This window comes from Cricetulus griseus, chromosome 4, assembly GCF_003668045.3.
Source record: "Cricetulus griseus strain 17A/GY chromosome 4, alternate assembly CriGri-PICRH-1.0, whole genome shotgun sequence".
Taxonomy (NCBI): domain Eukaryota; kingdom Metazoa; phylum Chordata; class Mammalia; order Rodentia; family Cricetidae; genus Cricetulus; species Cricetulus griseus.
In genome coordinates, this window is record NC_048597.1 from 199,463,697 (window position 1) to 199,490,284 (window position 26,588).

The 26,588-nt window shown below is 43.5% G+C and overlaps 1 long non-coding RNA gene across 2 annotated transcripts; it reads right to left on the reverse strand.

Moving 5' to 3' along the window:
- Positions 1–9,266: 9,266 nt before the first annotated feature.
- On the reverse strand, positions 9,267–26,553 carry LOC113835184. Of its 2 annotated transcripts, none has more exons than XR_004769710.1 (3): positions 26,144–26,553; positions 12,421–12,509; positions 9,267–9,324 (listed from the first exon to the last, which is right to left on the reverse strand). It is a non-coding gene; the product is annotated as an uncharacterized LOC113835184 (long non-coding RNA). The 2 variants fall into 2 exon arrangements; XR_003484497.2 differs by having other exon boundaries at positions 9,284–9,324; positions 12,409–12,509.
- Positions 26,554–26,588: the final 35 nt, after the last annotated feature.

Below are 26,588 nucleotides of genomic sequence, written 5' to 3' on the forward strand. Positions count from 1 at the left end.
CAAGGAAAGAAAGAATTCACCCTGCATCACACTGAAGACAGATGGTAAAAACCCATTTTTAGTTATCTCCACCAACTAGTCATTCACATTTCTCCAAGAGACCCCAGAATACTGGTTCCGAAATTACCCAACCTCAAAGGGCCAGATCTGCTCAGCACACTGATATTGGCAAGCATCTGGTAGGACTCATTGCATTTCTTGCTTAAGCCTAGTTAGAAAACACCAGTGCTGGGACCAAGTTATCAGAGTGTGTGAGCTGTATGGACCTACACACAAGTCTTGGGCACAGCAGGCAGTTTGAGGGAGCTCTTGGAAAGGGGTAGGCTTGAGCTACCAAGTACATTTAGTTCCAGTAGGTTTAGTTAGTGAGCACTCTCTCCTCCCCTGCCCAGACACGTGGTTAAGCAGCTAGCAGAGCACAAAGGCCAGCAGCCAGTAGCCAGCAGCCAGCAGCCAGCAGGCCAGCACAGAGCGATTTGGAATGGATCAGGGTAGAATTCTTGACTGCTAGCAGGATGTATAACAGCAACACAGTAAGCAGGTTCCAAGCAGGGCCAGAGGCAGCAGGAAGGCAGTTGCCATCTTTTGCAGGTGACAGCATCTTTTTGCCAACATTTTGGGACACCATTGTGGGAGCACAATAGATCCAAAGGCCCATTTCTCACTTTAGCCAATGAAGTGAACACGGCAGTGGGTGCTGTGGCCAGAACGGCTAGCTGCGTGTGGCTCGGGTTCAGTGCACCAGCCACCGAGCAGTAGCAAAGCATGTTCACAGATCTGAGGAAGAAGTTGCAGGTACACATGTTGAATACAGTGTTTCTAAGCAAAACCTTGTAAATGGATCTTCTAAAGGAACAGCTGAAGACCAGAAGGGTGGTGTCAGTGTGAACTACAGGCAGGTGGCTGCCAGGTTGAGAAGGAAATAATTGAGCAGTGAGTGACATTGTTGCTACTGGGACTGCATGGGCGTGTGGCCCACCAGCCAAACAATGCACAGGGTCCCCTAGGCTGTAGTGATCTGCAGTGGAACTACTAGTGCCTGTTACTATATCTAGGTTGTCTTAGTTGTAGGGACTCCAGGTGTGGAGATGTTACGATAAATCTGCCAAAAGCCGCCTGAGCCCTACAGACATGTGGGCGGTCTCTTCCAGCGCCTGAGTTCCGCCCCCTGAGTGAATGGACAAAATAATACAGAGACTGCACAAATGTTGCTTGGCAAATGACTAGAATTTCTCATCTGCTAGCTCAGTCTTAATTATCATAAATCTATATATTTTATAAGACTTATCTTATCAGATGCCTTCCATTGGCATCCTCCCATGCCAGTGGATCACATCGAGGATCTGGAGGAAGAGCGGAGGGGAAAAGGGGCCACTTCCTGTTTGTCCTTGTTTAAATATGAGTCTCCTTGCTATGCCATTTCCTGCCTGGATCACCACTTTTCTACTACATTTTCCAGAATCCTCTTTGACTTCCGGTCCCATCTAACTTGCTGTCTCATTGGCCAAACAGTACTTCATTCAACCAACCAACAAGATGAACATACACAGTACATTCCCCATCATGGAGAGGACTGACAATAGGAAGTAGCCCCACCAATGAGAGCATTCAAGTTCCAGCCTCGATGCTGTCTCAGGATCCAGGCTAGAGGCTTACAGCAAGCTGGTAAGGCTTGGCAAAAAAGGAATCTGAGGGTAAAGGGAAACAAATCAGCTCTCACACACATTCCTCTCATGACTCTTTATTCTTCAATGAAGTTTTTTTTTGTTTTTGTTTTTGTTTTAATCTGTCAAGCCTTCCAGTTTATATACCCAATACAGATGAAATTAGTAACTCTGACAATAGCAGGGTTATTGGGCATGCATATCTCTCAGAACCAGGAAGGCAGATAAAATCTTGAGAAAAGTGGGCTCCTCACATCTCAGGGGGAAAAGGACTTGTGAAGAAGTATCCAGGCAAAACTCAAGAGATGGGGTTAGGGTTAAATGGAGTAAAGGGCTTATTATCACTAAAAAGGGAGAAAAATGTTAATGCATATAGCTACGTTTATATGGTTAGTTAATCTAAAAGTCTATAATTGATAAATGTAAAATAAGGAAGAAATACTAAAAGTTTATAATTAATAAATATAAAAAAGAAAAAAAACACTGTATGGTTTTGCTTTCACTTTCGAGATAGCTGGAAACACAGCCTTATGGTAATCATGGCGACTTACATAAATTCTAAAAGAAAAATAGGCCCTTCATCTGTATTAACATTTTCACCAATTGCTAGTGAATTCTTTGAACACTAGATCAAATGAAAAAGCTACATGAGATCCGGAGGCTGCAATTTCCAGCCAAGCTGAAGGCTACATAGAAAGTGTTTTGGTACCATTGACACCCCAGTGAAAAGGTATTCCTTTCTCTGGGGCTGGCTAAACGATCAGATACTCTTTCCTGAATCTTAGGAATAAAGGCACAAACAGTTTCCTATACTAAGGTCTCAGATCAATTGAATGGAGGTGGAGAGGATAGCTTGTTAAGGTAGAGCAAGGGCCAACAGGCTACACTCTCCTGAGTCAGCTATTAGAGGCATGGGTGCTACCTAGTCCTGCTTGTCAGTGGGGACAGACATTTATATCTCCTACTCAATGACTGTCTTTTGAAGCTCCGAATGTGGTCTATTTGCAAGGCTCCTCTCCTTGTCAGGTGTCCTGCCATAAGAGATAATTGTAGGGAGCTAGCTTCTAAGTTATGTGGATTTGACTATGAGAACAAAGGTTTCCTTGACTGTGTGAATACTTTCACCCCCCCTCCCCACAGTGTGGGGGAAGGTTATCTAGTTTACCAATATAAGAGGGAGTTGTGCCCAATAATTGATTAATACACTGCTGGGATTTTGGGGGACTAATCCCACTATGGAATAGGGGGAACACTATGGTTTCACAAGGGTTTTTTATGGGGATTACAATGATTTTACAAAGGACATATATCCCCAAGGCTTTGCAAATGGGGATTTTTCTCCAACGAATTCCAATGGATAGCCTGATGAGTTTGTCGACTGAAACCTCACTGTGTGATCTTGTGGACCACAACTAGGACAGTCTCTATCACAATGCTGTCAAATGTCACGCACAGACACATGAATGACACCACGTCTCCTAGCCAGCAGCAGGGAAGCATGATCCCAAAGGTTGCCCTCGGCAGATGGGATGTCATTGCCATTGGGTTTCTATTGCTGCCTAATGGTAGGAAGTAACAAAATGAGTAGTTGACAATACTTTACCCCAGCTCATTTCAGGAGTCGGAAACCATTCTCCCTGCCAGATGCACAAGAAGCCCCACTCCAAGTGCCTTTGAGTGTGTCTCTATCAGCTGTTTCTTCACCCCTTATTGTGTTGGGAACTGGGAACCTTCTGCCGGTGAACTTGGGACTCAGAAGACCAGGCAGAGTAAACATTTGCGTTTCTCCTGAGTATCTCCTGGATGACATGTTTGGCCTCAAATATTGGCGCATTTCTGAGCAGCTGATGCAGAAGGGTCATTCAAATCCTGTTTCTGAAGGCAGTGCTCCATTGTGGGTCTGAGGACAGCAAAGATGGAGGATAGCTGTTCAAGTTCAGACTGAAGGGGCTGGCAAGACCATTTGCGTTCCAACTTTGTTTCCTGTTCCCACCTCCACTTCTGTCTCCCAATATAGATATTCTGTTTCCTCTTCCCTAGCCACGGTGCCTCTCAAGATGCTTTCCTTTTATTCAACTCTCCAATATCTGTGAACAGGGGCAGACAGGGAAGGAGACATTTGACAGTTCTAACACTTCTACACCCATTCTGCACCAGGCTTCACTCACACTGGCTGGCCCTGCTGACCCTCAAGAAAGCAGTTTAAGCATTTCCCTACCCCCAGGGTCTTTGTTCTGTTGGAGATCTCTAATGGGGATGGGGCTTTCCTCCAGTTTGCTTGAGGACTGATCTTTGATCTTCCTTCTTCAGCTCTTTGATCAAATGTCTCCCTTGACTATCCAACTATGTAACCAAACCATGAGTGTGATGTAATTTCCATCCATTCATGTGCATGCACATAGTATAGTTTGGTGAACACAACCCTCAGCTCTAGTCATTGGGCATGGTTTTGTTTTTCAGGATCTACTCAACACATGTAGAACTCATCAGGTTCTGATATGTGGCAGATCACCCTACCTCACTACTGTGTCATTTCCCTCTTCCTCATTTTCTTCTATCTGGAGTGCTTGGGAATTGAACCTAGGGCCTCACACATACCAGGCAAATGCTCCTTCACTGAGCTACATCTCCAGCCCTCATCCCTTGGTTTTTGTTTTGCCACTCATCACAGAATCGTGCATGTATTGGTCTATTTACTTTGTCTATCCCCACCAGAAAGTTAGACCCATGAATGCAGGCCCTGTGTTCTCAGTGGAGAATTGGTGGTGAAGGACTTCAGTATTCTATGCATGCCATTTGACAGCATTGTGATGGAGACTGTCCTAGTTAGCTGCAGCTGTCAACTCACAAAACCTAGAATCACCTGGGAAGAGGGGCCACCAATTAAAAAAACAGCCTCCCTCAAATTGGCCTATAGCCATGTCTTTGAGGCATTTTCTTAATTGCTAATGCTTGAGATAGAAGGGCCCAGTTCTGTGTGGAAGGTACCTTCCCCAGGCAGGTGGTCCGTACAAGAAAACTAGCAAAGCAAGCCAGGAGAAGTGAGCCAGTAAGCAGCATTTCCCATGGTTCCTGCTTCCATCTGCCTTAAGTTCCTGCCTTCACTTACCTCAATGATGAGCTATAACCTTGTAAACCAAATAAACCCCCTCTCCCTGAAGTTACATTTGGTCATGGTGTTTATCATGGTAACAGAAGCAAACTGGATAGAAACTGGTACCAGGAAATGGGCTGTAATGTACTTGCAGGTTGTTTTGGAGTTGGATTGTGTGTTTAGAACCTTGGACTGGAAAGAGTTTTAAGGGTTGTTCTGTGTGGGGACCTGGAAAAAATATTGAGAGAAATTCAGATGATGGAATCCTGGCTTGTGAAGTTTCAGAGGAAAGTTTGAAAGTTCCTCAAAGAATCTATCAGGGACATTTATGTGATATTTTGGATCAAGAATCTGTGGAAGTGAAACCTTTGCTTCACTGGAATGAAAGATGCTGGTTAGCTGAGGCTGAATAATTAGCTGTAATTAATAAGAGACCAACATCAATGGGGTGAAATCTTCTGGGAAGTTATTTCCCTGGGATCAACACATAGAAGCTATGTTCCAACGTGTGTGGGGAGGCTACATATCAAAATGGCAGACAGAAGAACTTGGGAAATAATGTTTAAGAGTACCATATGGTACTGGTTTTGAAGGCTTAAAGGGCCATAGAATGTAGTTGGGGCTTGGCACTCTGAAATAGCATCTGGGTTTCCCTGAGGAGTCCAGGAGAGGCCACTGCTGAAGGGACAGCTTCAGGTAGAGTAGAGATGCCAGGACCACAGGGCAACCACCAAGGATAGTGGCAGTTGTAGAGCAGAGCCAACTTGAATCTGTGGGACAAGCTGTGTGTGCAATGAAAAGCAGAGCTGGACAGGTTGGGTTGCCCAGGCCTCTGAAGCCCAGAAGATCATGAGTCCCAGAAGTCAGGCACTGATCTAGATACACCAAAGGATTTTGGTTTTATTTTTCTCTGATTGTAACTGTGCCCTGGTTTTTCCCTCTTGAAATAAGAAAGTATATAATTTGTTGGGTTTTTCCCCCTTCATTTTACAGTAACCCACAGTTAAGAGACTTGGAATGATTTTTAAAAGATTTTTTATTATTTTAAGTTATATGTAAGTATGAATGCCTACACATGAATGCAGATGCCCTTGAAGACTAGAAGAGGCTTTGGATTCCCCTAGAACTGGAATTATAGATGGTTGTAAGCCACATGGCCTGGATGATGGGAACTGAAGTTGGGTCCTCTGGAAGGCCAGCAACTACTCTTAACTGCTGAGCCATCTTTCCAGCCCTGAGATTTTGGACTTCAACATTGTTGGAAGTTATTAAAGACTGTGGGACTTTTAAAGTTGTACTGCATTTTATATTATTATGTTAACATGGGATTTTGAAAATAAGCAAGAAAGATTATGGTTTAAATAGATGTGTGTGTGTGTGTGTGTTAAAGTGGATAAAAGGTGAAATGTCATAGTTAGCTTCAGCTGCCAACATGACACCACCTGGAGTCACCTGAGACTAGGGTACCTCAACTGAAATATTGCCTCTATCAGATTGGCTTGTGGCTATGTCTGTGAGGCCTTAATTGCTAATTGATGTAGGAGGGCCTAGTCTCTCACAAGGCAGGTGCACCTGGACTGTGTAAGAAAAGTAGCTAAGGAAGCCATGGAAAATGAACTAGTAACCAGTGTCCCTTCATGTAGTTTCTGCTTCAGTCTTCTGTCTTGAATTTCCTAGATTACTTTTTTTTTTAATGTCTAAACCAAATAAGCTAATAAACTCTCTCTTCCCTGAAGGTGCTTTTGGTTGTGGTGCTTATTACAGCTACGGAGAAGGAAACTAGGACAGTGACCAAGCTGGGCCAGTTACATTCTTAGCCTCAGGACTTGACAGATTATAGAGAGCTCAGCAGGCAGTACTGGGACAGAGGCCAGCTGGGAGGGGTTGGGCATCGAAGACTTGTCTTGTACCACTTGTGAGGGAATCCTGGGTATGAAAACAGAGGCCCAGGAGCTACAGCCAGAAGGGCACTGGAACTCACATGGACAGATGAGCCCAGGGGGTGTCATGAAGATAGTTGTTGCAGCCAAGGGAGGGCACAGCACTGAAGCTAACTAAGGTGCTGAGGTGCTTTATGGAAGGCTGCCCTCCCCACAAGCAAAGCATCCATGTGTGCTGGGCTGCTCAGAGTCACTGTCTTTTCCAACACCCAGGGACACACAGTGATTGGAGAATGTGATCCCCATGGACACAGGGGGAAACTGAGGCTCAAAAGGTATGCCTACTGAGGACTTAGCCCAGTAGTAAAACATTTCCCTAGTGTGCAGAAAAGGCTTTGGGTTCAGAGAGAGAGAGAGAGAGAGAGAGAGAGAGAGAGAGAGAGAGAGAATTTGCCCTAAATATCAGTAATGTGTTAGTCCTCCAGACAGCCTAGCTCTGACCACTACTCTCCCAAGGTGAACAAAGGGGTTCACCTAAGAGGAGGTGGCTGATGGGAAAGGGTTATACATTAGGGATGCAGGCTTTTTTTGTTGTTGTTGTTTATCGAGACAGGGTTTCTCTGTGGCTTTGGAGGCTGTCCTGGAACTAGCTCTTATAGACCAGGCTGGTCTTGAACTCACAGAGATCTGCCTGCCTCTGCCTCCCGAGTGCTGGGATTAAAGGTGTGCACCACCACCTCCTGGAGGGATGCAGGCTTTTAAAAAAATGTTTATTATTATTGTGCATGTGTGTATGTAGGGAGGAGGTTTGTAAGGAAAATGTTCTACCACTGAGCTACATCCCCAGCCCAGTAATTTTGCTTTAAATCTTTGCTTTTATTGTTACACACCATAGAGCACCTCCACAAATAGTCCTGTGTACATCATGCATTCAGTGCTGGGTTTCCCCTTGGGGATAATGTCTCCACTGTGAGATTACAGATGACTGTGTCAAAGGGCAAGAAGTTCTTTTGGGTTCATTCTGCATATATCCCCCACCCCCCAACTCTCCAGTCTAGGCCTGCTCCTTGCTTTGCTGATCTTGAATGATTACAGACATTATCAAGATGACATTTCACAGAAGTGCTGAAGAACACAAGAGTTGGAAGGCAAAGAACAGTAGGCCAAGGCCATGATGAAGAAGCTGTACTCAGGGCCTCTCTTCAGATTGCACCCTGTCTTCCTGCAGAGTGTGTGTGTGTGTGTGTGATGGGCTAGGGTGGAATCTGCTGCTTTTAGCTGATATGTCCCCAAAACTCAGAATATTCTTTTCCTGTTTAACTTTCGTTACATAAAATAATACAAAAAGAGTCACATTGAAATTTGACCTGTTTTCTCTTTAAAAGTATGTGTGTGTATTTAAAACACACACATATACATTACACACATATATAATGTGGTAAATTACCAATATGGAGCCAGGTAAAAATACAAGGGAATTTAATAGGGAAAAGCCTTACTTACAGAGTGACCTAGCCAGCCAGTGGGGCAGCAGTTCATACAGCAAGCCAAAGATGAAAGCAAAAGCAGCCCATCAAGTAAGCATCCCTCACTCTAGTCCCCCTGACCACGCCCTTGCAGGCGTGGTCAGGCACACCTGTAGCCAGCCCCTAAGCAGGCGTGGCTATAACATCCCCTACAATTCCCCTTTTAGTTTAAAAGAGGATTAAAACTTAACCGTGTAAAGTATCCAAAATTAACAATCATAAAGGTGAAATATAAGAAGATACAACAATCTGCTTATGTCACATCCTAACTATGTCTATTTTAACTAAACCCTAAAGTCATCTGAAAAAGGTGTCCAAGCCTGAATACCTCCTTCCAATCTCAACCATAAACAATAGGAAGCTATCCCTAACTAGGTATATACACTATCCTAAATGACAACAATAGGGGAAATGGGGGCATAGCATCCTCCAAGTTACTTCCTGCTGAAATGGGATGACAACAGCCTTGTAGGGTCCTGTAGGAAGAAAATGTTAGTATAGTGAAAGTCTTGAATGGATCGTATCCAGTCCATGTTAGTTGGGATTCGCTTAATTGAAGATCTTGCTTGAAATCCTCAACTTGAATGAAGTCAGTACCCGAACCTCTGGCCGGAGTGTCAGTTGAAATGGAGCAAGTTGGATCCCAGTGCAGTCGAGGAGATGTAGACCATTTTCTTTCCAGGGTGTCCAGGGATTGCTGTCAGGCAGGTCTTCATTGGCTGTGTGGGACTCAAACATAAATGTTAGCAGAGGAATGCTTGCTTGTATAAATATGCATACTGGAAAAGACAACAATGGGAGAATAACAATTATGAGAGGGTGTACCTTGAAAGAAAGAGCCAAGGTAAGACAAAGACAGTCTCCAAATTCTTTCTTATTCTGTATTACATCAATTGGCTTCTTGATACAATACAGAAACTCTAAAGTTTAGTTAAACAACAAACATGCTTGGATTTTAGAGGAGGAAAGCCAAATCCAACTCTAAATCCAGCATTGGTTTAATTGAATAGGGACTAGGAAATAAAGAGAAATAGAGTTCTCTGAGAGACAGCTGTAAAGTTTACCATATGGCACTTTCCTTTTGTTTGATGGTTATAGCTACCTTATCTTCTTAAGTATCTACCCATGGAGTGTCCTTTGACTTCTGGAGATGAGTTTTCCTGTGAAGATAAAAGCAAAACACTTCCTTTTTCCTTTGGGAGGTTTCTATTTAGTTTATGAGATATACCTTAGTAGAATACCTGTCATTTTTCCTCGTTGAGAGTGTTTTCCTTTTCAATTCGAATCTTGATCAACTTTGATTGATCAAGGTTTTCTTCTCCTAGAGCAGTATTATTTTTCACAATAGGCAAAGAACTATCTATTCGTCCTGTGAGAGATTGTCTTCCACTGCTACTGGGAATGACCAGACCTTTCTACATGTGTGGGCCTTCTTTAGTCCCCCCTTGGGCTTTCCTGGCCTTAACAGGTTTCCTTGCATGTCCCTGGTTGATCTACATTCATTGGTCCAGTGTCTGCCCTTACCACATCTACACAATCCAGAAGGCAGTGGCCTTCCGTATGAGGAATTGTTAGAATTCGTTTCTCTACATTTTCTCTTGATATGTCCCATTCTACCATAGCTGAAACATCTAGGTTCCTGGTGCCTTCGTGGTCTCCTGGGGAAGGCTCTTCCTACCCAAGGTTCTGGTTCATAGTAGTAGGAACCTCTAGCCTCTTGGTACCTATGTCGACCTCTGTAAGGTGCTTCTCCTTCCCAAGCCCTTGTGTCCTCACTTCTAGAACTTTTAATCTCCTGTTGCCTTTTAAACCTTGGCTTCTCCTACCCAAGCTCCAGTATCTTGCACATTATAGTCAATGTTGGCTGCATGCAAAACCCATTCTTCTAGCGGAGCTGGTCTGATCTTTAAAGGCAAAAGTATTCTTTTGCATATTGGGTTTGCATTTTAATAAGCTATTATGTATATAATTGACTGTCTTGTTTTTGGATCTGTTACCTGTAATTCTACTGCCCTAGTTAACCTTTGTAAGAAGTACTGGAACTGTTCTGTAGGTCCCTGTTCTATTCTGATATAAGCTTCTAGGTGTTCTCATGAACCTTATCCCAGGTGTTTAATGCTGCTTTCCTGCATACAGTATATGGTCATCATATTCAGCCTGAGCCTGTGGGTTAGCATAAATACCCTCACCAAGAATCTTATCTAGAGGGGCTTCATAACCTTCCTTTATGCCTTGATGCTCAAGGAGCTTCGCCCCTACCCTGACCAATGCCTTCCACTGGATTTGGCATGAATTCTCAAGTACAGCTGCTACCAATCGTTCCCAACCTGTGGGTGTCACCCTGTTAAAGGTTGCCCATGAATGTAATAGCTGTTTTACATATGGGCTATGGAGACCATATGAGACAACTGATTCTTTAATATTCTTAAGATCCTTCAGCTGTATAGGTTGCCATACATAAGCCATGTGTCCCTTAGAGTGTTTCTTAGAAGCTGGCTTTTCTACCATGGTAGCTGGGTACAAGTAACAACCTTAGAGGAATAGTCATGATACCTCAGTGGCGTAGGTGCCTCAGATTGAAGTGATTCTGCCTCTGAGACATCCCAATGATCTTTAAGCCTAGTAATGATATCCTCATGAAAAGTTTCAATTTCTTGCATCATAAAAGATTCCAAGCATGTTAGTGAATCTGTAAATTGCTCTAACTGCTCCTCTACACATTTTTCTAGGTCTTTAATACGCTCGTCCTTAGACAGCATCTGGATGGTATGGAAACTGCCTTCTAGGTATTGGAGTCTAGATTCGAGGTCATGATTCGAATCTAGACTCAAATTTGTGATCTGCTACCTTAGATGCTTCAATAATTGATTGAATGGCATTGTCCAATTCTTCAACTCTATCCTGGGTATTTTGTACCTTTGCATCTAGTTTCTGGGTCACAGAGCCTATCTGAGTTTCTAGCTGGCTACAGATATTCTTTAGCTCGTCATGGTCTTCTGACAGCCTATCCTCTAATGCCTCAGACCTGGAGGATCTCTCTGTGTTTATCTTATCATAAATATGTTGCAACTCATCTTGGGTAACAGACAACTCTGTCTTTAGTGTATTGGACACAGAGCCAAGCTTATCATCCAATTTCTGTTCCACTTGCTGCACAATTGTGGTCTGACCTAATCTGTTCTCCAAAACCTCATTGTGTAAAGCTGTTATTTCCTGCAAGCAGGTGGTGAGGTTATCTTTGTCCCTGTTCCTGATGCCTCTGACTAGGAATGTTATTTGGACCAGCAAGCTAACTGCCATTACTGCATATAGGCAGGTAATTGGCAGATTAGCATCCTCCTCAAACATTGAATTCACATAATAAGCAAAAATATTACCAATTTTAGCAAATGATAAATATTCTGCCATGATTTTAACTGATTTCTACTTTTTACCAGCAGGTGGTGCAGGCATTCAGTTAGTCTGTGCAGCATTTGGTGGCAGCGGTGGAGAGAGGTCACAAAGGCAGCTGTGCTTAGCTTAGAGAGTGTATGGCCTTGTGGCCACAACCACTAAATGAGGCATGGTTTTAAGGCCACTGCTCAGACCCTGCTGAAAGCCGAGGCCTACTCGGCTCTAGGGCAGGAGGCCTCAGGGCGCGGGTAGGCTGCAGTCTGAGCCGGTCCTGTGCATGCAGCTAGAAACTGCGACCATAACCGTGGGGAGGTCTGTGGAAGTCTCCCAGCTGGGCAGATGGTTCTGAGAGGCTCAGCGGCAGCGGGGATGGGCTTGTGGTGCAGCAGGTTAGCTGTGAGCCAGGAGCACCTGTGGAGAGAGGGCGCTTTCCCAGCCTAGGCCGATGTCCTGGTGGGAACCACAGGCTCTCCCAAATGGGGCCTAGGTTTACAATACCCCACTCCTGACAATCAGATAATGTGGGAAATTACCAATACAGAGCCAGGTAAAAATACAAGGGAATTTAATAGGGTAAAGCCTGACTTACAGAGAAACCTAGCCAGCTGGTGGGGCAGCAGTCTGTACAGCAAGCCAAAGATGACAGTGAAAGCAGCCCACCAAGTAAGCGTCCCTCACTCTATGTCACCCTGACCACGTCCTCACAGGCGTGGTCAGGCACACCTGTAGCCAGCCCCTAAGCAGGTGTGGCTACAACATCCCCTACACACACACACACACACACACACACACACACACACGCGCGCGCGCGCGCGTGTGTGTGTATGTGTGTATAGATAGGGATGACTCACATAGGGTAATACCATTTTTTGCTTGGTTGCCAGCACCCACATGGTGGTTCATAACTACCCATAACTACAATTCCAAGTGATCCAGTGTCCTCTTCTGACACCTGTGGGAATCAGACCAAATACTCATATAAATTAAATAAATAAAAATTTATTTAAATAATATACTATATAAATTGCATGTGTGTGCTTATACATAGGTACATGTTCATGTGTGTGGGTACATGCTCATGTGTGCATAGAGATCATAGGTTGGCTAGCTGGAAGGATCTTCCTGTCTCCTATCCCTACCCCAGTTCTGGAATCATAGGCATATGCGACTATGCGTGGCTTTTTGTGTTGGTGCTAGAAATCTAAACCCCATGTTTGCACAGCAAACACTTTATAGACCGGGCCATCTCTCCAGGCCACTTGTTTTAATTGTGTGTGTGTGTGGGTGTATGTGCACACATGAGTGTGGAAACCAGAAGATGACCTCAGGAGTCATCCTTAGGAATGCAATCCACTTCTTTTGAGAAGGGGTCTCTCATTGGCCTAGAACTCACCAGTTAGCTGGCCAGAGTGCCCTTAGGATCCTCCTCAATGATGGCATTAAAGGTGCTTGTTGTCAAATGGATGCGGGGGATCCAGTTTAGGTCCTCATGTTTGTGAGGCAATCATGTTAGTGACTGATTCATCTCCCCAACCTCTTAGTGTTTTGAGATAGAGGTTCACATAGTGAAGGCTGGTCCTGAAAATCTGATCCTGCTGGGCTGGGATTACAAGTATGTGGAGCTAAACCTAGCTGCACTCTGATGCTTTCAACCATGAATATGTATTATTTTATGTAATTCAAGTTAAATAGCAGAAGGAGGAGGAGGAGGAGAAGGAAGAGGAGGAGGAGGAGAAGAAGAAGAAAAGAAGAAGAAAACCCTTGCAAACTAGATATGAAGAGAAATGCTCCATGACTGCTAGGCTTTACATTCTTTAATTTCTGGCAAGAATATACATTTCTCAAATGTTTTTGTACCATCTGTGCTTTCTTGAGACTCAAAGAATAGGGTAATGGCTGTGAGCCTAGCACCTGCAGGCTGTTAGATCTACCTTTAAGACCTGTCCTGCTTCTTATTAATAACTGACCAAATCCTTGGCTGTTTTTATAAACTAGAAACAGCAACAGCTTCCCCTATAGAGGCAGAAGATCCCTGAGAAGAAACAGTCTTTTCATAAGCACACAAGTGTCAGTGAAGGACTGAAGAGCACACCAATTAGACCTGGAATAGTTTGATAATGCTATGGATACACAAAGGAGCTACAGGGCTGACAGGGTTAAATAGTAAGAGTATGTATGCTGCCCCAATCTGTCACCAGGGACTGCCTACCTACAGAGTACCCCAGCAGGCAGAACCCCAGGTATTAAGGTGGGTGTGGTAGTGTGTTCCTTTAATCCCAGAACTCTGGAGGCAGAGGCATTCAGACCTCTGAGTTCAAGGCCACCCTGGTCTGCACAGCAAGTTCCAGAACAGCTATGACTACTTAGAGAGACTGTCTAAAAACAAAACAAAACAAAACAAATTCAAGATATCAGAACTTCCCTGGAAGTCTCCCCAGATTGAATTCTAATAATAAATGAGTCTTTTCAGCAAATCACTGTGATCATATAGTTACAACATGAAACTGTTTGAAATATTTTTATTTTTATTAATGTGTATGAGGGCTTGCCTGCATGTGTATGTACCACACATAGTCAGTGCCCACATAGACCAGAAGAGGGCGTCTGATCCCCTGGAACTGCAGTTACAGAACAGTTGTGAGGGGCTGTATGCGTTTTGGCTAACTGAATCCATGTCCTCTGGAAGAGCATCCAAGTGCTCTTAACTGCTGAGCCATCTCTCCACCCTCTTGACTTGGTCTTAATAGAAACAATAACTCTGCTTTTGTGATTTGGGTGGGCTTACCTAATTGAGTTTCATAATTATGATAATAGGAACCATTGTACAAACCAGCTTGGGAACAAACCAGGGAACTCTTAGAAAGTCTGCAATTCTTTTGGTGAGAAAGGCATGTGCAGGGCCTAGAACACCACTGCTTAATATGTTCACCAATCACCCCTGGATCTGGGCAAACACAGATTCTCATTCTGTAGATTGAGTGGACCTAAGAACCTTCTTGTATTTTAACAAGTTCTCTCTCAGGTGATGCCCCGAGACCAGGACCAAATGGCCACTCTTTCTAGCCAGAGTGTATCCTACTAGCAGTGACAAGTCAGCACACTGTGGATACTGGCCCAGATATTTTACCAGGAGTACAGTGAACTTACGGTGAATGGGGTAGCTTAAGAGCTTGCACTGTGATTAGAGTTATAGAACATTTTTCACATGGGACATCTCATTTATTTCACATGGGACATTGTTTTATGCGCTCCTCTGCCCTATTCTTTTAAACAAAGGATTTAAGACTAAAGTTTCAGCAATTTACCTAAATGCCCACCACTATTTCTAAGCATTTCTTGTGCCCCCCCCCGTGTGTGTGTGTGTGTGTGTGTGTGTGTGTGTGTGTGTGTGTGTGTGTAGACAGAGTCTCATGAAGCCCTACCTCAAGCTTGTTATGTAGACAAGGCTGGCTTTGAATTCTTTGAACTTCTGATCTTCTTGCTTCTGCCTCCGAGTGCTGGGATTACTGGCATATACCACTGTCTTAGTTACTTCCCTACTGCTGTGATGAAGCAATTTATAGAAATAAGGGTGTAGCAGGCTTTCTTTTGGGCCACCAACCAGCTCCCAAATAAAGATATAGAGACTTAAAATTAGTTATGAAGGCTCAGCCTTAGCTTATGCTTGTCACACTAGGTCCTGTAACTTAATTTAACCTATTTCTCTTTATCTACATTTTGCTTTGGGCCTTTTTACTTTTGTTTCATTCTGTATGTCCTACTCCATGTTTGGTTGGCTGGCCCCTGGGCATCTCCTTCTCTTTCTGCCTCATTCTCTCTCCTCTCTCTCTCTCCTCCTTATTCTCTCTGCCCACCAGCCCAACCTATTCCTCCTCCACCTAGCTATTGGCCACTGGGCTTTTTATTAGATCAGTTAGGTACCTTAGGCAGGCAAGGCAACACATCTTTACAAGGTTAAACAAATGCCACATAAACAAATGTCACACATCTTTGCCTTCTTAAAGTAATATTCCACAATATAAACAAATGTGACACATCTTTACATAGTTAAAGTAATATTATACAACATAAACAAATGTAATATGTTCTTTACATAAAGTAATATTCCACAATACAAACAAATGTAACACACCTTTACATAGTTAAGGTGATATCCCACAACATAAACAAATGTAACACATCTTTGCCTAGTTAAAATAATATTCCACAACTTAAACAAATGAAGCACACCTTTACATAATTAAAGTAATATTCCACAAGAGAAGGATTTATTTGGGGCTTATGGTTCCAGAGGGACAAGAGACTGTTACCACCACAGCAGGGGAACATGGCATCAAGCATTGGGCATCTCGAAATGCAAGCAAGAAACACAGAGAATTAACTCAAAATGGTGTGAAACCTCAAAGCCTGCCCGAACTGACACACTTCCTCCATCATGGTTGTACTTCCTAAGTCTCCCCACACAGAGACACAAACTGGGGACCAAACATTCAAATGTCTGAACTATAAGGGATGTTTTATTGAAACTATCATACCCACCATGCTCAGCTAACTAGACCTGGGTCTTGAACATAACCACGACTTAAGTTTTCCATGCATTCCATTATTATATTAGTAGTTCACTTGAGAACATGTGGATCATGAATCCAGCTCAGGAAAGGAGCTGAGCTAGGCTAAGTCTTTGGAGTCTTTTCTCTATAATAAGGTATTACCATTGGTCATTATAATGGTTCCCACTTAACTCTATGTGGACTTCTCTATTTACATCAAGTAGTCTCTATTTCTTTCATTTTGAAACACCCCCATGGATCTCTGATTTCCTGTTCTAATCTGTACTGGTGGCTCTCTTAGCTGTAATCCTTGAACTTCTCTTGACTATTATTCTTGAAACTCCTTTTACCTTATATTGTGTTGTATCATCCATTTCTTTTCCTTTTCCTGTCTTTCCTTTCCTTTTCTCTCTCTTTTTTTTTGTTTTACCAGACAGATTTTTTTTTTTTTTTGTAGCCTTGGTTTCCTAGAACTAGCTCTGTAGACCAGGCTGGCCTCAAACTCTTGGAGATCTGCCTGCCTTTGTCTCTAGAGTGCTGGGATTAAAGGTATGTGCTACCACCACCCAGCTGAACCATTCATTTCTTAGTTCATTGGTCTTTTTTTTTTTTTTTTTGCTCGGGGTGGGGGGGTCTCACTTCATTTTGGTAGAGTTCATCATCCCTTAGGTTTCTGAGAATGGGTGCAGAAAAAAAATCTTTCATGCCTTAAAATGTCCTCATGCCACATTCCCACAGTTGACTGGGAGCCTGGCAGCTGGAAAGCCACTACTCCCTGAACTTTGAAGGCATTTTTTTTTTTTTTTTGGCTTTGCATCTGTATCATGGATGGAGAGAATTCTAGGGTAGTTCTAATTACATTTTCCTTCCTTTTCTGAAAGCTCTGAGGAAAAAAAATTTCTCTAATAGTGAAAAAATCCACGAGCTTCTCCCTACAGAATTTTACTCTTTATTTAAATTATTCTTCCTCACCACAGATTATAAAAACAACTCTAGTTTAAATGTTAGAAATAGTAATTTCATAAATAGTTTCATGCTTGTTTTTATTCATTTATGCCCCACTGCAGCCAGTACAAATGAGTATTTGTTAGATAAACAATGGGGACTGAAATGACTTTGTGATTAAAAGAAAGAAAAAATGGCCTATGCAATTCATTTATGCAATCCTTTCTTACTGGCTTTTAGACGTCAAAACAAGCACTTCCATTATAAAGGTTAATACAATACATGGAACAGTTGTTTTAGGGCTTTTTTTTTACCTATTATTTATCCTTAACACTAAATAGTACAATAGAAAAACATAAAATGCTTTCAAACTATTTCTAGATATGAGCCCATGGAACATCCATTGCTGAAACAATGGCATGAAAATGAAGAAAAGCATAGCTTCAAAAAGAAAATAGCCAAGGCAATAGCTATGCTATTGAAGTAGGGGCAGTCAAAGTCTCAGAGAGACTCATATCTGTACTGGCATTAGGCTCTGAGGCAGGGTGTTCAGCCTCCCATCTGAGCTATGGTTTTCTGAGATCCCACTGGGTGGCAGAATACCAGATACAGCTCCCAGCTCCTGAGAGCTCATTGGCCAGAAACAAGGACCATGTTTGACTGTAGGGAGTAACATGGTAGCCATTACTAAAGATCCCTTTGAGAACTAGCATGGCTCTTGGCAATTTGGCACTTATATGACCCACCAGCACATTAATTGGTCCCTAGTGAAGGAGAAGTGATCCATCTTCCACACACCTTGCTGTCCCACAAAGTGAAAGGCTTTAAAAGGCAAACCCTTCAAGAAACAGATCTCAAAATGATAAGTGGTGGAAACCTGAAGGATAGCATTGTGGAGGGGTTGGGATCTGGGCACTGGGATTAGGTAAATCCACTCTTTGAGACCATCAAAGATGGGTCATGAGACAAATTGCCCAAGTTCTCCATGCCTTACTCTCTTCCACCTCTTAGCCTCTATTTTCTGTTGATGGGAATATTATCCATGGCATTGCATGCAAGACATAAGCAGGCACACAGGTTACAGCTCTTACCCACCCATCATCTTTGTTGCCCAAGTGGCAACTGAAAAGGCAGAAGCCAGTCTCCGGCCTTTGTCCCCTCAGCTGATTGATCGCTTCAACATCTCAATGTGCATAGGAAGATAAGACCCTTTTTGTGGCATTTTCCTGCACAGTATGGAGGTGGGCTATCCTTCTACTCTGAAGTGGCAGCCGGAGCTGGTGTCCTAGTATTGGAAGGCTGCAGCCCTCAGCAGAGTGGGAACAAATTGAGAACACCTGTGTCTTGAGGGCTTCCAGAACAATGGCTATTTAGGCTCATGGTGGTTGCTCACATCCTGTCCCAAGCTAGTCATCCTAAGAAATTCTAAGGCTAGCTCTTACTCACACATGTTCCTCTCCTGTGAGGGGCTTTTTCAGGAATTTTTGTTTAGCAATTGGAACTGAACCAAAGTTTCCAATTATTTTGCAATTTGCTGGGGTAGAAGAGATTTAACAAAAACAGTAATTTATCCATACCTGCCTACCAAAGTTAGAAATGCTCATGGCCAGGGCTGGAGAAATGGCCCAGCAGTTAAGAGTATTGACTGCTCTTCTATTCCCAGCATCCACATGGTGGCTCAAAACTATCTGGAACTCCAGTTCCAGGGGATTAAATGTCCTATTCAGGCCTCCATGGGCACTACAAACATGGTTCAGAGACATACGTGCAAGTAAAGCACCCATATACATGAAACAAAAAGAGATATAAAAGTGCATATGACCTATCTGACCAGATGGCATATGCCTATAATCCTAGCATTCAGAAAGCAGAGACAGAGCAGAAACAGGAGGTCCAGGGTTCAAGGTCACCCTTGGCTACATATAGAGTTTGAAGCTAGCCTGGGTTATGTAAGATCCTATCTCAAAACACAAAACAAAAAATTTACATACTCTTACTAGCAATTCTAGATCAAGCATTTCATCCTACACATGCACTCATGTGAAGTGTACAGTCACAACCCAAGAACTCACCACTAGGAGGCCGGAATAAGGGCATATACCCATAATGGAATGTCAATCACGCAACATTTATCTGCGTGCTGAAAATATCTCTTAAATACATACTATAAGCCAGCCATTGTTCTAGGTACTTAGGATACACCAGTGAGTAAAACAATGATAGTTTGTTGTCATGGAGCTTAGTTTGGTAAACATGAGAAAATCGACAAAGCTGCTCAAAGACTGCAAAGGTCTTATGGAAATAACCATCTCTAAGTGACACACCTGGCTAAGAGTTGAACTTCAGCTACCAGGCATGCCAGATAAGCATTTTACTACTGAACTACATGCCCCCACTGCAGCTTCCCCCCCCACTCCTAAAAGCTATATTATTAAAAACAAAAGTCAGAAGGTGAGTGTTGTGGCACACACCTTTAATCCTAGCACTCAGAAGGAAGAGGCAGGAGGATCACAGCCTGGCCTACATAGCAAGTTTCAGGCCAGCCAGAGCTACAGAGTGAGAAGCTATCATAACAGCAACACCAGACAGATATTATGTATAAGATGTATCTTTATATTTAAATAGAATTTTTTTCTGGAAGGAATAATGACAAATTGATATAATGATGCCCCTTGGGAAAGAGGGATGAAGGGTCAGGTTAGGAAGGAAAGAATTATTTTTTAAAACTTAGGATTTATTTTGTTATCTTGTTTTAATTATATGGATACACTTCTGGTCTCCATGCCTGTGGAGCATGGAGTTACAGGAAACATTTGATCACCCAGGAGCTGGAGTTACAGGAGCCAAACTCAGTTCCTCTGGAAGAGCAGGAAGTGCTCTTAACTTCGGAACCATCATCTCTGTAGCCCCAAGAGTTACTTTTCAGTATGTGTAAAGTTTGAAATTTCTTGTGTCTTATCGAAAAAACACACAATGAAATGTAAAACTCTGCCAATTGCCTCATTAACCCTGGAGACCAGGATTTCTCAACCTCAATTCTTTGGACATTTGGGACTAGATAATTTTTGTTGTTGCTGGCTGTCAATTCAACAGCACCCCTGGCCTCTACCACTAGATGCCAGTAACACCACTCCCTGGTTTTGGCAACCCAAACTGTCTTCTGACATTGTAAAATTTCCATGGAGGCAAATGCACCTCTAGTGGAGAACTGGGGACCCAGGGAGTGAGGATTGCTGTCCCATTAGACAGGTAAGAAAAGCAAGGTTCAAAGAAGCTATATTTTTCTGTTTGTGTGCTTTGCCGTTTATTGCTATCATTTTCAGGTATTATTTTATTTTATTATTTATTTGTTTGTTTTTTATTTTGAGTGTGGTGGTGGTTGTGTGTGTGTGTGTGTGTGTGTGTTGCGAGAATGTTTGTACACTCTTGCTTTTGTGTGCATATATGGAGGCTATAGGCTGATGCCAGATGTCAAACTCTATTGCTTTCCACCTTACATTTTGAGATAGGGTCCCTCACTGATGTAAAAGCTTGTTATTTTGTCTAGATTGGCCAGCCAGTAAGTATCTGCCTATCTTATCGCATTCTCTGGTACTGGGGTTATAGGAAAACACCATCACACATGGCTTTTTAATGTGTGTTGGGGATCCAAACTCAGGTCCTCATGTTTGTGTAGCAAACACTTTATTCTCTGAGTCATCTTTCTAGTCTTTTTTTTTTTTTAAGTAGGGTCTCTTGTACCTCAAGCTAGCCTAGAACTTGCTGTGTAGCTATCCAAGGATGACCTTGAACTTCTGATTCTTCTGCTTCTGTCTCCCAAGTGCAAGGATTCCAGGCCATATTATTTGCTTTTCTGTTGCTGTGATAAAACACCATGACCAAAGCAACTTCTAGAAGGAAGAAATTATTTTGGTTATGATTTCAGAGGGATAAGGGTCTGTCATGGCAGGAAGGTATAGCAACACACAGTAGGCATAATGACATGATCAGGAAGCAGAGAGAGTGAACTGGAAGTGAGGTAAGGCTACATACTCTCATATGTCCCCAGTGATATGCTTTCTCCAAGGCCATACCTCCTAAATCTATCCATACAGTACCACCAACTGGAAACCAGTTATCCAAATGCCTGAGCCTATGGGGGACATTTGTCATTCAAACCACCACATTCTATTGCCTGGCCCCATAGGTTCATGGTTACATATGCATTTAGTCCAGCTACAAAGTCCTCATAGTCTTTGTTTGTTTGTTTGTTTTCAAGAAAGGGTTTCTCTGTGTAGCTTTGGAGACTGCCCTGGAACTCACTCTGTAGATCAGGCTGGCCTTGAACTCACAGATCCTCCTGCCTCTGCCTCCCAAGTGCTGGGACTAGGGAAGTACTCATAGTCTTTAACATTTTTTTTTAAACCCTACTTAAAAGTGCAATGTCTTTTCTGAGGCCCAGGATAATCTCTTAATTGTAACCTCCTGTAAAATCAAAAGGCAAATTACATACCTCCAACATACAGTGGCAAAACTATATATTACTATCCCAAAAGGGAAGAATCAGGGCATAGTGAGGTAATACTAGACCAGAGCAAGACCAAAACCAAACATGGGAAACTCTAAATCATGCAACTCCATGTCCCTGTATAAGGGTTTAGATGGCTCTGCCCATCCTGTTCTCTCAGAGCCGTCATGCAGGGACCCTACCACACATTGCCTAGCCTCAGCAGTGTGGAAAACCACAGCGGAAGAATCCACAACCCCGTCACTATCATGCCCCTCATGTTTCTAAAGCCAGCACCATGTGGTTGACATTGCCAAGTTCAGTTGCCAGCATGGGGTGAACTCTGGCCCACTTGGATCACATTAGCAGCAGGTTTTTTGTTTTTTTTTTTTTTTAAGCTGTTTTCTAGAAGTAGAAAACACCCCAGACTTTAAGAACTTTGAAGTTTAGCAGGTTGGTATCTTGGCCTGAAGGTACCCTCCCATTTGTTTTGGTGGAGAACAGACCCCTCCTTAATGATACTAATTTCTTCAGTAATCACAGCCTCTTCCAGCATGTATCTTGGCTGTAATATTAAGATTTCCAGTGCTCTTTTTCTCTCCAAATTGTACATATGTATTTCTTTCTGCCCTATTGCCCTTTTTCATTGCAAACCTGCATAAGCATTGTCAATTAAAAAAAACACACACACACACCATAGACTCAACATTATATAGCCTTGAAATTTCCTCCAACAAATAGTTCATTGCTGTTTAACTTACTCTCAGGCAAGTTCTCAAGACATTGGCAGAAGACTGCCAGATTCTTTGTCACAATTGCACAGGAATAGCTTCTAACTCAGCTTCTAATATTGTTTTTCTCTGAAACTCATTGAGCTTGGGCCTCCAGAGTTCACATTGCTTTCTATATGACTGTCTTCCAGGGTTCTAGTAGGCCCTTTAAACTCTGCTTATAACATCCAACCACTTTCTGGCTTGGTATTTCAAAGTCTTCCACCTTTCTCCAAAAAGTAACATGGTCATGTTCTTCACAGCACCGGCCTCTCCTCTGGTAGGAACTTCTGATTTAGGTACCTTTCTGTTGCTGTGCTAATACATCATGATAAACACAACTTACAGAAGGAAAAGTTTAACTGGGCTTATGACTGCAGAGGGATCAAGTTCATCATGGCAGGGAAGCATAACAGTAGTGGCAGACATGGCAGCAGAAGCAGGGAGCTGAGAGATCACATGTTTAACTGCAATGCCTGTCCTCAAGGACACAACTCTTCCAGCAAGGCCACAGCTCCTAAATATTCCCAAACAATGCCACCAAATGAGGACCAACTATTCAAATGCCTAAACTCATGGGAGATATTTCTCAATCAAACCGTCACATAAGCATGTGCTGTCACACTCAGTTTACGGATGCATAATTTTAAATACATAGTGCTCCACTGTAATTTTCTACCTCTTAACAATTTATCAGGACACAAATGTCTGTACAGAAGCGGAATACGTAGGTTTCTTTTGAATCTTGATCAACTGTTGATAATGCTTTAGCTCTACTGAGTCGTTTCAAAGGCATTGGGTTAGTCAGCAGACCCATCACTTAAGAGAATAAATGGAACAACCTCTTTCAAGATGTGAAGGGAGGGACCAGGGAGATGGCTCGGCTGGTAAAAGTGCTTTGTTATACTAGTGCCCAAACCTGAGATCTATTCTCAGAACCCACAGTAGAAGAAGAGGAGCAATCCACAAAAGTGTCCTCTGACATTCACATGCGGCATGTGGATGTCCACACACAGTAGGCAACTGAGAGATCTCATCCTTCACAGCAAGCAGGAAATGGAGAAGGGCAGGGGAAGATAGAGAGCATGGGAATATTAGCAAACCAGAAGATGCGTGAGATTATGAACTCTTAGACTATGGACACTTCGTCCCCAGTGGTATACTTCCTCCAGCAAGGCCACACTACCTAAACTTCCCAAAATAGTGCTACCAACAAATAGTCCATATATATATATATATATATATATATATATATATATATATATATATATCATACACACAATAATAATAAATAAAAATTAAACTCAAAAGGAATTAAATGGAAAATCCACTAAATACACAGTGTCTGAAATTGCATCAAGTGTGTTAGATTATCAAGTCTCTCGCTTTGCTCCAAATATCTGCTTTGGCCTCCAACACTTGGAGTTGGCTCAGCTTGCTTTTCCAGTTGGATTATCACTCATCATTAGGGTATGACTCAGCCATCTCATTATTTGTATCCCATTGTGCCCAGAGTAGTTCCCAAGGAGGTTTACAATGAAGGTACTCAGCAAGATGTGGACAGAGTACAGTCTAGGGCCTGTGACACAGATGGAAACAGGACACTGCTGACAACCAAAAACTTTGAAAATACAAACTTTAGGGGCTGGAGAGATGGTTCAATGGTTAAGACCACTGGCTGTTCTTCCAGAGATCTCAGGTTCAATTCCCAGTACTCCCATGGTGGCTTGCAACCATCCGTAACTCCAGTTCCAGAGGATCTGACTCTTCTGGCCTCTGTGGGTACCAGGTACCCCACTGATGTATAGACACATATGCAGAGAAAACACTCAGACACATAAAATAGGAAAGAGAGAAAGAAAGAAAGAAAGAAAAGCCTCTAATGTGTTACTTGGTCTTGGATGCTGGCCAAAGAAATAAGGCAGGCAGGTTATGTTGGCCAGGAAAGGCTTTTCTATGTTGGGTGCAAGGATCACAAAGACCAAGTAGTAAATCCAGCTTTGGTAGTTCACACTGGTGAGACTGGCAGACCCATAATTAGGCAGTGGCAGGTTAGTGTGATAAGTGGCATGATAAGTATTCTGAGGCCCTAAAGTTTTTTTTGTTTTTTGTTTTTTTTTTTTTCCTGTGTAACAGTCCTGGCTGTCCAGTAACTCACTTTGTAGGCCAGGCTGGTCTTGAACTCACTGAGTTCCTCCTGCCTCTGCCTCCTATGTGCTGGGACTAAAGGCATGCACCACCACTGCCCCTATGGGGAGTTGTAAAGACTTTCTGGAGGAAATGACATAAAAGCTAGGCCTGAAAGTTAGACAAGTTTGTGCCCATCTTTTTCCTTTCATGCAGTTGGCTCTGTCTAGTTATTCTGGTACACAGATCAAATGGTATGATATCATGACAGCTTCCCATGACCATTTCATAGAAAACAGACCTCTGCTTTCACACAGTTTATTCTCTTCAATGTGCTTCTCAGCAGCTGGTTCTATTCCTATATTTTCCTACCCGCTTGTTTGTGTGGCCTCCTTCAGAGTCCAGACTCCTCTATTTTTTATTAATGCATCCCCTGATCCTGCAGCAAAGCCTAGCGCTTGCTAGTTGGAGTGAACACTTTGCTGAGAAGAGGGCATGTCCAGGATGCAGTAACCTATCAAAGTAGAGATTGCTAGTGTTGAGGCTTGTGTGAGGGTAGATGAGGGGCTGAGCATGAGAACTAAAAAAACAACTCCTTGGGAGAAGCTTGAGAGGAGGGTAGACATGCAGGGTATCCATACAGTGTCTTTATCAGGAATAGAATGTTTTAGACTGAGAGTCAGTAGCTCTTGGAAACCATGAGCAGAGGAGATTGCTGGACTGAATCCTTTGGGGAAGAAGGAGGGAAAGGGTCACAGAGCCCCAGGGAAATCATTGTTTTCCAACACTGCAAAGTGCCTGCTCCACATGTCCAGAGGAAGAGAAAGCCACTTGGGTGGCAGTTATAGGCACCTTTGTACAGGATAGGAGATATTCAGGAAGATGGGGTAGCCTTAGTTGTTCCTGCCACTCAACAGCAAAACCAGCAGCTGTCAGCACTGGGGAAAGATGGAAGGTGGAGCCAGAAGAGGGCAGAGGGACTAGAAGGGAAAACAAAATAAAGACAAAATAAACAACAGTGCAGAAGGTGAGTGAGCAGCAGGCTTCTCATCTGAAGAGGTCAGCCCTGAGGGATGACACTGCCTCACATGATCCTAAAGGAACTGAGGCAGGGGCTGAAGATGACTGGAGAGAGTATGTGGCTATGCATTACACAGATCCCTCTGAAGGCCAAGAGAGCTGGAGTTCTGAGAGATGGAAGGGAGCTCTTTGGCATGAGAGAGACTTCAAATGAGCTGTGTTGACCCTTGTGTACCTTGGGGCTACACAGAGTGGCTGAGGGGGGAAGTAGGACCATACAAGTCCATTACTCTCAGGGAAAAACCAGGCTTAGTGAAGGCAGGAAGGTGTGTGTGTGTGTGTGTGTGTGTGTGTCAGGCTTAGTGAAGGCAGGAAGGTGTGTGTGTGTGTGTGTGTGTGTGTGTGTGTGTTGTCCTGACTCTGCTCCTGGAACTATAGGCTAAGGGGGATGTAGAAGCCAGAACCAGGGTGGGGGCCACCAAGGACAGAAGGCAGACATTTGAGATGGTCTGATTTTGGGGGCACGGGGCATAATTGCCTGGCCGCCACACTCCCAGCGCCCCTTTTGAAAGTGTGTGGGTACTATCTTGGCCCACTGGAGTCTCCAGGCTGTTGACTGAACTCCGTGCTGATTCTAGGGGAGCAAACATGGGAAAGCATCTGGAGACAAGGCATCAGAGGACTTTACCTTTAGTAGGAAACTGCTGCCCAGTCTAGGAGGGCCTAGGCCTCTCTCCTGAGTTGGCTTTGAACTCAAATCTAGAACTCCCACACCTTGCTTCCTCGCTGTGCGATCTGGGTCCCTTGGGAGGTTTCCAGGTTCTCTTTTCAGAAGGGCAGGCCTGCTTGTCCTGGGAAGCATACCCAAGGACGTCTCCTGAAGCACAGATTAGTGACAAGGCAGAAACTGCTGTAACTTCAGATTCTTTGGGGGACCTCGGATGGTACAGGCGGTCTGGGCCTGCTCTACCACCAGGGGACGCCGGCAGCCCTGCGGGCGGTCGGGAGCCTAAATTGGTGGGGTGGGGACTTCGGGCGCGGTCCCCAACTCGGCCCTGCAAGAGGTGGCCCGCCCGCAGGGCTCAGAGGCCCGGCGGGGCGGGGCGAGGCCGGCGGGGGGAGGGGTAGGAGCT